This window comes from Zalophus californianus, chromosome 16 (genome assembly GCF_009762305.2).
Source record: "Zalophus californianus isolate mZalCal1 chromosome 16, mZalCal1.pri.v2, whole genome shotgun sequence".
Classification (NCBI taxonomy): domain Eukaryota; kingdom Metazoa; phylum Chordata; class Mammalia; order Carnivora; family Otariidae; genus Zalophus; species Zalophus californianus.
In genome coordinates this window covers 6754815-6768068 of record NC_045610.1, presented here as the reverse complement: position 1 = coordinate 6768068, position 13254 = coordinate 6754815, and positions in this window count along the sequence as shown.

Sequence of the window (13254 nt, the reverse complement as noted above, 5' to 3'; positions counted from 1 at the left end):
GAGGAGTTCCCTCTGTCTATGTGTCTGTCTGACGTCAGAGCTGGGCAGCGGCCTGCTGAGGTGGGCGTCCAGGCTGAGGTGGGGGGTGGATGGGGTCTCGCTGAAATTTCATAAGATGAGCTTTGAGAGATTCAGGAAAAACTGCTGAATAAAACCCCTGAACCTATGGGGAGCTTTGTGTTCATTAAACAAGAGTTGCTTTCGCTCCTATAAAAACAAACAGCTGCTCTGGGCTGGGGCTCTATTGTGTTATTGTTCAGTGCCAGGATACTGTGACTTTTTGAGAAAAGAGTTATTTTAGGATCAGCCCAAGGAGGTGTGGCTGACTTTGGTTGCAAACATAGATTTTAAATGATGGGGTCCTTCGAGGGCTTATTGTTTGGCTTTTTGTCGCTCATGAAGCTGGTGCATTTAATTAGTAATATGGTCCACTGATTAGCAGTGGGGTGAGCAGTATGAGTTCACTGATCGGACCCGCTCTCCTGTTAAATAAACAGTAATGCTTTTCATTCCTGTGGCTCAAAAAACAGAAACAAAAAAAGGTTTCCCTTTTAGAGGTGAGTACATACTCACTCGCGCTGTCTCTCACGCTGTCCTTCATTCAGTGATCTCAGGAGCAACTTGCGGGTGCTGGGAGAGGTGCCAGGGTTACAAAGTTCAATAAGGCATGGTGTCAGTCTCAGGGAAGCTTATGAGGGGGGCCAGACTCACACAGAAAGGAGTAAAGGATCAAAGGGCAACCCCGAAGTTACTTCTAGTGACTTCATGGTCCGAACAGATACGAAGGCCGTTTCCTTTAATAGAAACAACAGAAATGCTGCCTACATGCTTTTTTAACATTTAATACACAGAACTGATTTAAAAAAAGAGAGAGAGAGAGAGAGAGAAAGAGGAAATCTCCAGGTGCCAACAAACAAGGAAAAATCTTTGAAGCTGAAGTGGTTCAGAGTCCCCCCCAAACCCAGGTCCAGATGCACATTTTAGGGGCCACAGAGTCTAACACCCAGGTGGGAGAAGGAGGTACCCCTCTTTGCACTAAGGAGGCAGGGGAGGAAGGAATGGGACCCCGAATAAAGTGCTGAGGCTCTCGGGGTGCCCTATTGGGAAAGGTTGTGCTCGCTGACCCACGGGGGTGGAGGGAAGGTTTGCTTTCAGTGTGATGCCTTGGATGGATAAAAACCAAATCCTCCTACAGGTTGATTGCCTTGCCTGTCAGATTATTACACGTGCAAAGCCCAAATTTATAAGACCCATGCAGACAGTGAAAAGATAAAAACCTACAACCTGGGAAATGAACACAGAACCCAGGTCAGCACCCATGAATGATGTAGGAACCGCTGCCTAACGGGGAATAGGGTGGGAAGAGGGGTTTAGCAATATGATTTGATTTACTCATTCGGATGATACCTCTGAGGGTAGGGAGAGGGACGGAGCAAGGCAGGATGGCAAGAGCAATTAAGGAAACTATCTGGAGTTCTCAGAACGTGCAGGCAACAGCTCAGCCAGATAATGGAAAAGTCCAGCAAGGCCTCCGGCTCTGGGTCCCATCTCCTCTTGAACGTCAGCTCCCCCGACTTCCATTCTTGTCTCTTCCCCTGGGCACAAGGCAGAGGAAAGTGCCCCCTGCTCTGACCCCCAGGCCCATCCATCTCGTGGAAACTGAGGCCCTCCTACCTCACACAAAACCTTCTGTGCCTTTTTCAAGGCAATTAAAGGCATTAGGAATGATTGATGGCAAATAAAAGCAACCATGACCTTATTCCATTATTTTAATTTTTCCTTGTGTTCTGAGGCGTTTGTGGAGTTCATCTTGGGAACGTAAGCCTCGTTCAGTATTCAAAAATCAATCAATACCTTCCGCCAAAAGAGCAGTCTTTAAAGAGAACAAGTATCTCGCGATTGCTTCAACTGATGTAGGAAAACCACGGGACAAAACCCAACAGCGGTTCATGACATAAACTTTCTGCAAACCGTGAGTCGAAGGGATCTTCCTCGGTCTGATAGAGAGGATCTAAGTAAAGCCCCTACGGTAACATAATGAATGGCGAAACATTGACTATTTTCCCCCAGAAGATCTAGAGCAAAGCAACTGCTGTGCTTGGCACTGCTAACAACACACTGTATGTCCTACCCAGTGCAATAGATAAGAGGAAATAAGAAACATGAAAACTTTACATCTTGCATGACATAGAGACAAGTAGTAAAGATAACTGGCCAGTTAGAGGAAAGTCTTCTGAATGGAATGGAAAAGCAATGAGAAAAAAATATATATAGATTATTATATTATTATAATTATATAATATTATATGCATATGTGTATATATTACAATTATATATTTATATATTACATATTTATATTTATATTACATATTATATATATTTGTATACATTATAAATTTATATATATATAAAGCAATGAGAATATATATACATATATATATTCATGGCATTAAAATGTGCTCTGATTATTTTTTTTCTTATGGAAGGAAAATTTTACAGATATTATTCCATATTTAAGAGGATATCAACAGAAGATGGGAATAAAGGAGGTAAATCATTTTCTGACACCTTCAGAAATTAACACTCTGAGTTTCGTGCAATATAACAAAGTCAAAAGAGCAAAAGGATTAAAAAGTAGCATTGGTGAGAAAGTGTTTTAAATGAGTATAAAGTACAGAAGGAAAGGGTTAAGATTTTCTATTGTTAAGATTAGGGGAAAATCTGCTGACTCGTATCTAGGAATTTGTATATTTTGCTCTAAATCTTTAAAAATGCAACGCCATGGTAACAGTAGTGTTATGCTTTGCTGTTTAAATAAACTTAAATGTTCTATTTTTGACAGAAAAAAACAATAATTGAGCGCAAAATCATGTTTATCTGTTTCTCACTTAAATACTCTTCGGGGATGTTCAGCCTTTGGCACCAAAGCTGTTGAATGTGGTGATTAAGACCTTGTTCTTTTTTTATTTTTGGTGGGAATTGTGGTACCAGTTACAACTGTGTGACCTTGGACAAGTTACCTCTTTGTGTTTCAATTTCCGAGGTTGTGAAGTGCAGGAAATAATATTAAGACCTACTTCACAGGCTGTTACAGGAACTCAAGAAGTAACACTTGTAAGGTGCTTAGAATAGTGTTTGATGCAGAGGAAGGATCTGCGGTCGCTATCATTATCAACATATTTACTGCCTGGTGAGAAATGATCTGAACTGAAGACAGTCCCTGGGGAAGAATGATAACAAAATCCAAAATTATGTCTTGAAAACTCATACTTTTAGTGACAGTAAATATACCACGGGTGAGATTTCTGGCTTCTAGGAACTATACCTGAGTACTCAATAGGAGATAGAAATAGGGAGAAATCAGAAGGAGAATACAGGTTTGGTTTTTTTTTTTTGAACATTTTATGTATTTATTTGAGAGAGAGAGAGCATGAGCGAGGGGTAAGGGGAGAGGGAGAGAGAGCAGCAGACTCCCGCTGAGCATGGAGCCGGATGCAGGGCTCGATCCCAGGACCCCAGGATCATGACCTGAGCCCAAGGCAGACACTTAACTGCCTGAACCACCCAGGGGCCCCAAGAATACAGGTTTTGAGGGGCATCGGGCACTGGCTACTAGTTGAAGATAGAGTTTTCTCTGCCTCATATTTACAACCTCCCAATTCTGTTACTCTTCTAGAATGGGATACTAGGCAAATAATTCAGATCCCAGGATACCGATGGGACACCTCTACTGGGAACTAAAAGTTCAGGATTTTCACGAACGTGTTTTCTCTGCCCTCTTCCACACATTGTCTTATTTTTCCATGGGGACTCCCACTTGCCATGACTTCTCTGCTGTAAGTGGTTTAGGCCCACTAAGCCACTAGATTTTGGGGACAAGTACTCGCTCTCTCTAATAGAGACTGGCTAAGTGTTCACCATTCTCTTGCTTTCCCAAGCACGTGGCTAGGGGACTCTCTTATAATTAAGGATTGCCCTGTGGTTGGGTTCTTGAATGTGCATCCAAGTGACCTGTACTATTCTCAAACCAAAAAATATTCCATGTATCTCTTCTCCTTCCATCATGAGGAGGCTTCAAAGGCCTTAGAAAATGGAAGAATTCTAGGTACCCAAGAGACTGTGAGGAGTAGAGCTCCCCTCCCCCAAAACTTACTTCTTTATTGAGAAATAATCTGAATTGTGTTCAGGCCACTAGGATGGTTAGAGGTGTTTATTATAGAGTTACTCTATCCTAACTGACACTCTTACTCTCTGTCTTTCTGGATGCTTTCGATTTGGTGCTACAGAATGTAAATTTTCGCTTAACAATAGTCTAAGTTCTGAGACCCAGGACTGTGCTTTGAGGATAAAAGGATGGTTGTTGGGGGTCGGTAAAGCCTTCTACATTGTCCAGCCCAACTTCTGAGAACTATACATTAATATGTGGGTCCACAGACCCAGCTAAAAATACTCATTTTTCCTTGACACTGATACCTACACATACATTCCCCTTAAGAGATGCACCTGTGCCACTTAGCTATTTCAAGGCTCCATAGACAAGGTGCCATCTTCGTATACCCTCACAGCAATCTGTTATTATTATGATCTATTACTATTATCTACCCATTATTAATCTATTATTCTCTTTAATCTATGAATAATCTATCACTGTTATTATTAATCTAACAATGAGCATGTAGAGAAGTAGACAAGGGTCAAATGATTAGATCGGTATGCTCAAACTAAAGGACTTTGAGTTAAGACACCTTGTAATGAATTGGTTGGTTCATGAATCTTCTCATTGATGCATTAGTAAGAAATTCCTATGCTAGTTACTGCAGTAAGTACAATGAATTGTGTGATTTGGTTTCTTCTCCCTAAGTGTTAGTTGCAGGAATTAGGAGGCCGAGAAAATTATATAACAGAAAACAAAATAATTAAACCACATGTTGCTGATTGTAAGGAGTCTGAGAACCATTAAAGCAATCAAACACAGAGATGTCTAAGAACATCTCTGGGTGTCTACCAACAATGGACAAATAGCAGTTTGAACAGTTAAAAGGGGTGCAAGTCTGTATGTGAGAGTATTGGACAATGAGATTTTCCCCCCACTGTCCTTTTAATGCTGTGACCCTATGATGCTTTCCTTCGTTGAGGTTCCCCAGCCAGAATGTGGTGATTAGTACCTCATAGACTCTTTCTTGTTTCTCATCCGAGGGGAATGATGGAAATGAATCATGGGTTAGATTTATAGCCATTGAATGTATTGAGCGAGATCCAAGTGCTTGTTCTAAGTTAAGGTCCTTCCCCACCTAAATCAGTGTAAAATTGAAATAATAGCCTTGGGCTTCAAGCTGGGAATGGTTTGGATTTGGTGACAAACCTACCAGTTCTGCAAATAGTTGAAACCATCTCCAAATCAGACCAGGATGGAGGCAACTAGATTTAATTCTGCTACACAACCCACCAATATTGCTGAATGCTTCCCCTGACATTATCTTCAGGCAGAATTCCCCATCACGTGATTCCATTTTTGATAGCCATGTTGTTTTAAACTAGGTAAGACATCTTTATATTCTCCAAAAGATACTTTATACATTCGAAAAATCATAATGTTAAAGGTCAGTTAACTTTTCTTTTATTTAAAGACAGAATTTTTTGTTTTGTTTTGGTTTTAAACATTACACAGAGCTCTGTGGAAGTAACTCAAGGACCAAAGGGGGAGTTCGGTCGGGAGAGAGGAAGATCCCCATCCAACCACAAACTAAACCAGTTCTGTTTTTATCTGCTTATATAATGGCCTCTATGTAACACCTAGCTGGGGGAACAGAGTTTAGATGATTGTTTTTAAAAGTATTTGAGCCGTTGCTTAAAAGAAAGAAAACCTGTCATAGATTAAGGACATACTATGTGTCAGCTACTTTACACCCATTATCTTAGATAATCATTACCACGGCCCTTACTGGTAACAACCTATTTTATGGATGAAGAAACTGAGGCATAGATAGTAAATATTTTGAAAGTCGGACTGCTCTTTCAGGTACAGCTAGAATAAGAATCCAGGATTTATGTACTCTTGAATCCAAAACCATTCTTTCTTTTTCCTTTTCAAAGATTTATTTATTTATTTTAGATAGAGTGAGGGAGCACAAGTAGGGAGAGGGGCAGAGGGAGAGGAAGAGAGCACCTCAAGCAAAGTCCCTGCTGAGTGCAGAGCCCAACATGGAGCTAAATCCCATAACCCTGATATCACGACCTGAGCCGAAATCAAGAGTTGGACGCTTAACCAAATGTGCCACTCAGGCTTCCTAAATCCAAAACCATTCATAAGGATTAAGTTTATTACTGCTTTTATATAGGTTTACTAAAGATAAATTTGTTAAAATAAAAAAAAGAATTTCTCATGATGTTGATGGTGATGATGTTAATGATGATGACAGTAGTATAACAAATATAGCTACTCTTTATTGAGCTATTAGTATTGCCACAGCAGTGTTCCCCAAATTTCCTTGGAAATAAGGATTCCTGTGCATGGGGTGCCTGGGTGGCTCAGTCCATTAAGTGTCTGACTCTTAATTTTGGCTCAGGGCATGATCTCAGGGTCCTGGGATTGAGCCTGTGTTGGGCTTCATGCTCAGCGGGGAGTCTGCTTGAGATTTTCTCTCTTTCTCCCTCTGCCTCTGCCCTTCCCCCTGCTCGCACTCTCTCTCTAAAAATAAATAAATCTTAAAAAAAATCTACTCTGCTCTAGGCCAGGTTCCAGATATTAAAAAAAAAAAAAGAATCCCTGCACATGATAAATATACAGACCCTTAGGCTCTAACCCAAGTGTACTCTATCAAAACTCTCAGGTGGTAAATGTGGGAAGTTGGGGGACCACTGTGCTAGGCTAACTATGTGCTGAGTACTGTTCATCTATTAGCATATTTGATCCCAGTACCAACGTCATAACTCAAAGTCTACTACATAGCCCATCAAACAGATGAGAAGCCTAAGGCAGAGAGAAGTAAGTGAATTGCTTAGGCTGCTAGAACAGGGTTGTCTTTAGGCAGTTACTTGAATCCTAGGTCTGAGGTACTCCAAATAGAAGAGGTTAGCTGGCTTCCAGGGAAGCTTCAATGAAATTCCCCACAACTTGGTGTTTCTATGAAGGGCAGAGACCATTCCAGCTTGGCCCTTTGCCCTACCCTTCCTGGCTCCTCAGGGACTCGCTCCAAGTTTTTCCTTCCTTTTTAGCATCTCAAGGTTCCCTCTTTCTATGGACATCTTTCTCTCCACCTTGAGTCACAAGAGCAAGATTTCAAAGAGCTTGCACTTCAGGAGGGGAGGCATGACTTGCAAATATGGCAGACTTGCAAGTAACAAGTGGCACTTGAAGAGGAGCAAGACAAAAAGCACCATGAAACTTTGGAAGAGGAACGTGTAAGTCCTGCTTGGAGTATTAGAGATGGCGTGGCATTGGCCAATTCGCGTGGGCCAGTTGTGGGATATTGGTAGCTTTCCAGTGGTAGAGGTGGCGTGAAGTCACCAAGAAAATATTTTGCCCCTTTCCTCTACTTTTCAAATTGGATCTCTGTAACAGAGACCAAGTGGGGGAAAATAAATCTTCACCCCAGTGATGGCTTCGTGGCCTAAATCATTGGTTTCGAAATAGGACAAAATTCCAACCAGCTGGTAGTGATTTTTAAATCCTGACCTCTGCAGAAAGGGGTGAAAAATTCACCAGAAAGTCCCTTTCTTGTCCAGGGCACTAGGCTGCTCTTCCCTCACAGGGTGACATGAATGCTATGGAGCTTTTCGCTTTTATTTTTAATTTTGTTAGTAACTGCAAGCCACACTGTTCTGGTATTTTGAATACAGCATTTATAAGTTGAAAATAGAAGGAGGGTACAGAATGTGCAAAATTTTCTAGCTCATTGTCCCGTGTCCATTAAAAAAAAAAAGGAAAAAGAAAACCACTTTAAAAAGCAAAATTCTGCATTCTTCAAGGTAGCAGCTCTCACAGTACTGCAATTTACAACAAAGGTAAAAATTAAGCTCTTGCTCACCTCGTCTGTCTTATTCATCTCTGCTCCAACATGGGGCAAGCTTGATAGTCCTTATCACTTCTAACATTTCACAGTTCTTAGGTAAGAGCTGACAACCAGGTACCCTTCACCACCTGATATGGGCTGACCTGTGTCCCCTGCAAAAAGATAAGTTGAACTCCGAACTCCCAGTATCTTGTGAACGTGACCTTATTTGGAGATGGGGTCTTTGCAGATTTGATCAAGTTAAGATGAGGTTGTCAGGGTGAGACTTAATCCCATGAGAAGATGGCCATGTGAAGACACAGAGTCACAGGGAGAATGAACATCACGTGAAAACAGAAATGGGTGTTATGTATCTACAAGTCAAGGAATGCCCAGGATTGCTGACCATCACCAGAAGCTAGGAGAAAAGCATGGGTCAGACTCTCCCTCAGAGCCCCCAGAAGGGATCAAGGTTGCCAACTCTCTGAGTTTGGACTTCTGGCCTCCAAAACCAGGAGAGAATACGTTTCTATTGTCTTAAGCTACCCAGTTCATGGTACTTTATTAAGGCAGCCCCAGGAGACACCATCTCTATGAAGATCGTCCACAAAAGAATTATGTGTCATATTACAAGACCCCTTAATCTGGCAACTGTTGTAAATATGAAAAAAACGATCACATGACAGATAGTGTGAGATCTTATAGAGTGGGTAGCTAGTCTACTTTGATGGAGAAAAACAAAGTTGACCAGAGGGAAGTTTGGTTCATCTGCAGAAGGAACATAAGACAAGGTCTGATCCAGGAGTGGACAAACTATGGCCTATAGGCCCAAATCAGCCCACGGTCTATCACTGTACAGCCCCCAAATGAAGAACGGTTTTTACATTTATTTTTTATTTATTATTTTTTTGAGAGAGAGAGAAAGTATAAGCAGGGGATGGGGCAGAGGGAGGGGGAGAGACAGAATCCCAAGCAGACTCCACACTCAGCACAGAGCCTGACTCGGGGTTCAGTCTCATGACCCTGAGATTGTGACCTGAGCCAAAATCAAGGGTCAGACACTCAACTGATGGAGCCACCCAGATGCCCCGGTTTTTACATTTTTTTTTTAAGATTTTATTTATTTATTTGAGAGAGAATGAGAGATAGAGAGCACGAGAGGGAAGAGGGTCAGAGGGAGAAGCAGACTCCCCGCCGAGCAGGGAGCCCGACGCGGGACTCGATCCCGGGACTCCAGGATCATGACCTGAGCTGAAGGCAGTCGCTTAACCAACTGAGCCACCCAGGCGCCCATCGGTTTTTACATTTTTAAAGACCTCTTGACGGTGGACCCATTTCTCTTTCCCTTCCATCCAGTGGAAGTCTCCAGATGGAAGGAAAAGCCACTAGATGGAAAGATTCTTGGTCCCCAAAGACTTGTGTAGACTCCCCAGTGCTCAATTCACATTTTTCTGTGATATGAGAAAGAAGTCTTAATTATGTGCAGCCACTGAGACGTTCCTTATCCATAGGTGAGAGCTCTGTACCATTTCGTTCCCCATCCTCCCCTTTGCTCCCTTTCTGTTATCCCAACCTAACAAATCCTCCTATGCTCTAAGCCTGACCTAACTGAAATTTAAAAGAACATGCAACAGAGACCCCATGTGGCCCACGAAGCCCGAGATACTTACTACCTGGCCCCTTATGGAAAAAAATATGCCAACTCTTGGTCTTGTCCGTGATTTATAATATTATTGTTAATTTTTTAGTGTGGAACATTTATTTTTATTTTTTTAAAAAGAGATAAAACAGGGAAGCAAAGATGCTGGGTTCCAGCAAAAACTCACCATAGTGTTATTGGCAACCACCTATCAAATACTGACAGTGTTTCAGCAGTACTGGACTGAATACTCCACATACACTCTTGAATTTAATCTTCAAAATAATCATGACAAGTGTGCTATTATTATCTTCCTTTTTATACATGAGGGAAGTGGAGCTTAGAGGGATTAAATAAGTTAATTGCCCTATATTTACATCTAGTTAACGGCAAAGACAATTCATATTGATGTCCCTCTGGCTCCGAAACCCACATTCTTTTTTTTTTTTTAAAGATTTTATTTATTTGAGAGAGAGAATGAGAGAGAGAGAGAGAGAGAGAGAGAGCGAGCATGAGAGGGGGTTGGGTCAGAGGGAGAAGCAGACTCCCTGCTGAGCAGGGAGCCCGATGTGGGACTCGATCCCGGGACTCCAGGATCATGACCTGAGCTGAAGGCAGTCGCTTAACCAACTGAGCCACCCAGGCGCCCCGAAACCCACATTCTTAACTATGCTATGTTGCTTTTCCTGAACGAAGCTGCTTTTATGTGCTTCCACCTTCTCATGGAGGGTCCTTGGTCCAGGGAGGTAAAGGGCATGTCCAAAGCCACAGACCAGTTGGTCATATGACTGGGTCTTGAGTCCAGGCCTCCCAACTCCTGACGGGACACTCTTCCCACTGTCCCTGCAGGCTCGTTCATCCTGGCTTTGTGTGGGCTGAGAAGGACATTGACCAGCTGACCAGAAGTGCTCTGGGGTAGAAAGGGGAGCAGGTGTTCATCTTGGCCTCGTGTGGGCTGAGAGGGATGGAGACCAGAGAGCACTGGGGTAGAGAGGGGAGCAAGTGTAAAGGCTGGAGTGCCCACATTCTCGTTCTCGAGCTTATCAGTTTGATGGCCTGGGGAAGGAGATTTCTGTAGCCTGGGCATGGGTGGCCAGTCTCTCCCTCGTCCCCCCCCCCTTGTCTCTGCTCACAGAAGCAGGCACCTCCCTTGGCACAAGCCCACATAGGACTTGAATCTCAGGAGAGGCCTGGTGCCTGTTCTGTTCTCCAGCAGTGGCAAACCAGACATGGTCCTCACACCGACTTAGCCAACTTTTCTCCACCTTCGTTCCCTATCCTTCCCTTTGCTCTCTTTCTCATCCTCTGGGTCGGAAGCATGGGCCTTATCCTCCTGTGCTGACTCTTGAGCTCCTCAAGAATCTGCCTCTCCACACCAAGCACCTCAGAACTCCCTCAGCTGAGGTCAGCTGATTCCTTTTTCACCCAGCCCTGAGGACCATGTCGATCCAGATCTTACCCAGAGGGCTGAATTTCCAGGAAACTCGGCCCAGCTTCCCACCTGGGAGTATAGCTCCTTTCTCTGTGAAATGCCAGATGTGCCTCACCTTCTCTGTGCATGAGGGACTGTGTGTATCAGCGGCATGGACACAATCATGGTCACCAATGGCTTTGAGAGACAGAACTTTGTAGTAGTGGTAATAATAATGGCATAATTAAATCACTGAGCACTTTATATACATAGGACCTTGTAGGGAGGTACTATTACAATCTCCGTGTTGTATATAGGGGAACAGAGGTACAGAATGGTTATGTGACTTGTCCAAGGACAGACAGTCAGGAAACCATGCAGCCAGATTTTGGACATTTGCAGCCTGGCTATCAAGCCTGTCTTGTCTCTTTCTTTCTTCCTTCCTTCCTTCCTCCCTCCCTCCCTCCCTCCCTCCTTCCCTTCCTTTCTTTCGATTCATTTATTTATTTGAGGTGGGGGGAAGGGGTGGAGGAGAGAGAGTCTTAAGCAGACTCTTTGCTGAGCGTGGAGCCTGAGGTGGGGCTCGATCTCACGACCCTGGGATCACAAGCTGAGCCGAAAACCAAGAGTTGGGTGCTTCACTGACTGCGCCCCCCCCAGGCACCCCAAGCCTGTATTCTTAATTGCTTTTCTACACTACCTTGCATAAAGATAGCAGTCTCCTTCATTGACTGCCTGCTGTATGCCTGTCCCTCTTGGTGCTTTATATATGCTGTGGGAAATTGCTGGGAGATATTTGCTCATGTTTTCCCTCCTAATCCCTATGTTCTCCCCCCCTTAGGCAACATGGCCATCCATCCTTAGTGCTTCGGGAATGGAAAACCAGCAAAATGCAGGTAACAGAGGAGTCATATTTTTAGCTTTTGAATCCCAAATCCCAGCCTCCAGGCATAAACCAAAGACTTGGGAGATGGGATGAAAACCTGGGAAACTTTTTCTCCAGAGCAGATTCAAATTTGGGGACTATTCAAATTTGGGGAGCTGGAGAGCCACAGAAGCCAAGAAAGCTGATACGATGGTGGGGGTCCCTGAGAGGGTGCCCTGAGCACTTCCCACCTGTCCTGAAGCCCAGCATCCCCTAAGTGGGGCAACCACAGAGCAGCCAGATAGGGCCGAGGATGGAAGCGCAGACGGTCCTATGTCCTATGTCCTCCCTTGCATTTGAATGAGGACATCCCGAACTGACCAAGTTTATTCTGCCAGATTGGGGCTCAAAATAGAAATTAAGTAGATTTATAGAAGAATAAGGAAAATGGCATTTCATACACAGCTGAATGTGGGTCTGTGTGTACCCACCGCGCACACATTTTCTATAACCTACCACAGTGACCCTACAGAGTCATTTTTCGTTATCCCTGCCTTATAGCATTTGAATACAGAGCAGAAAAAGTATTTGCCAAGGGGCCACAGCCAGTAAGTAGAGGCAGAAAAGTAGAAATGAAACAAATGAAGGACAAAGAAAAGTCGCAAGTGTAGGTCGGGTCTGTAAGCACAGGCACTGAGTTACAACCATCCCCGTAAAGAACATTTTGCTTCCTCCTCCAGGAAAAGCAAGCATTTTCTCAGGATATACTTACATTTTATTCGGCGGACTAGTCCTTCCCTTGATCCTTTTCCCTGAAGCCCTAGCTTGGGGCCGGATGCTGTGAGAATGTAGCCAGCCTCTACAAAGGAGTTAATTCAACTGAGGGGTGGCCGCAAAAATATTGCATGTGGACCAGAATTCTATCATGGAAGTTATGCTTCGTGACAAATACGTTATGAATGACTGCTCATAAAACCATGCCAATACGTATGCTATCAGCGCATTCAATTATTTTAACCTGCTGTGAACTCGCCTGTGACAAATCATGGGAAAACTAAAGAGATCTATCTTTAGTCACTGCACTGTGTCACTCGCTCAAGTCATTCTCGGCTCTAAAAATACAATTTATATCATCGGATTCCTGAAATTCTTTCAGTGCTTACATTCTGATTTAAGTGGCATTAAAGCTAGGGCAATTAAGCTGAGAAGTCCAAGGCTACCGACCAACGTTCCCCCCGGGGTATGAGCTATCAGATTGAGTCCACTGTTTATCAGACTTGCACAAGGGTGCAGTACGAAGGCAGCCTCTGGTTTGTGGGAGAGGCTTGGGATTCTCAGCCTGAAAATG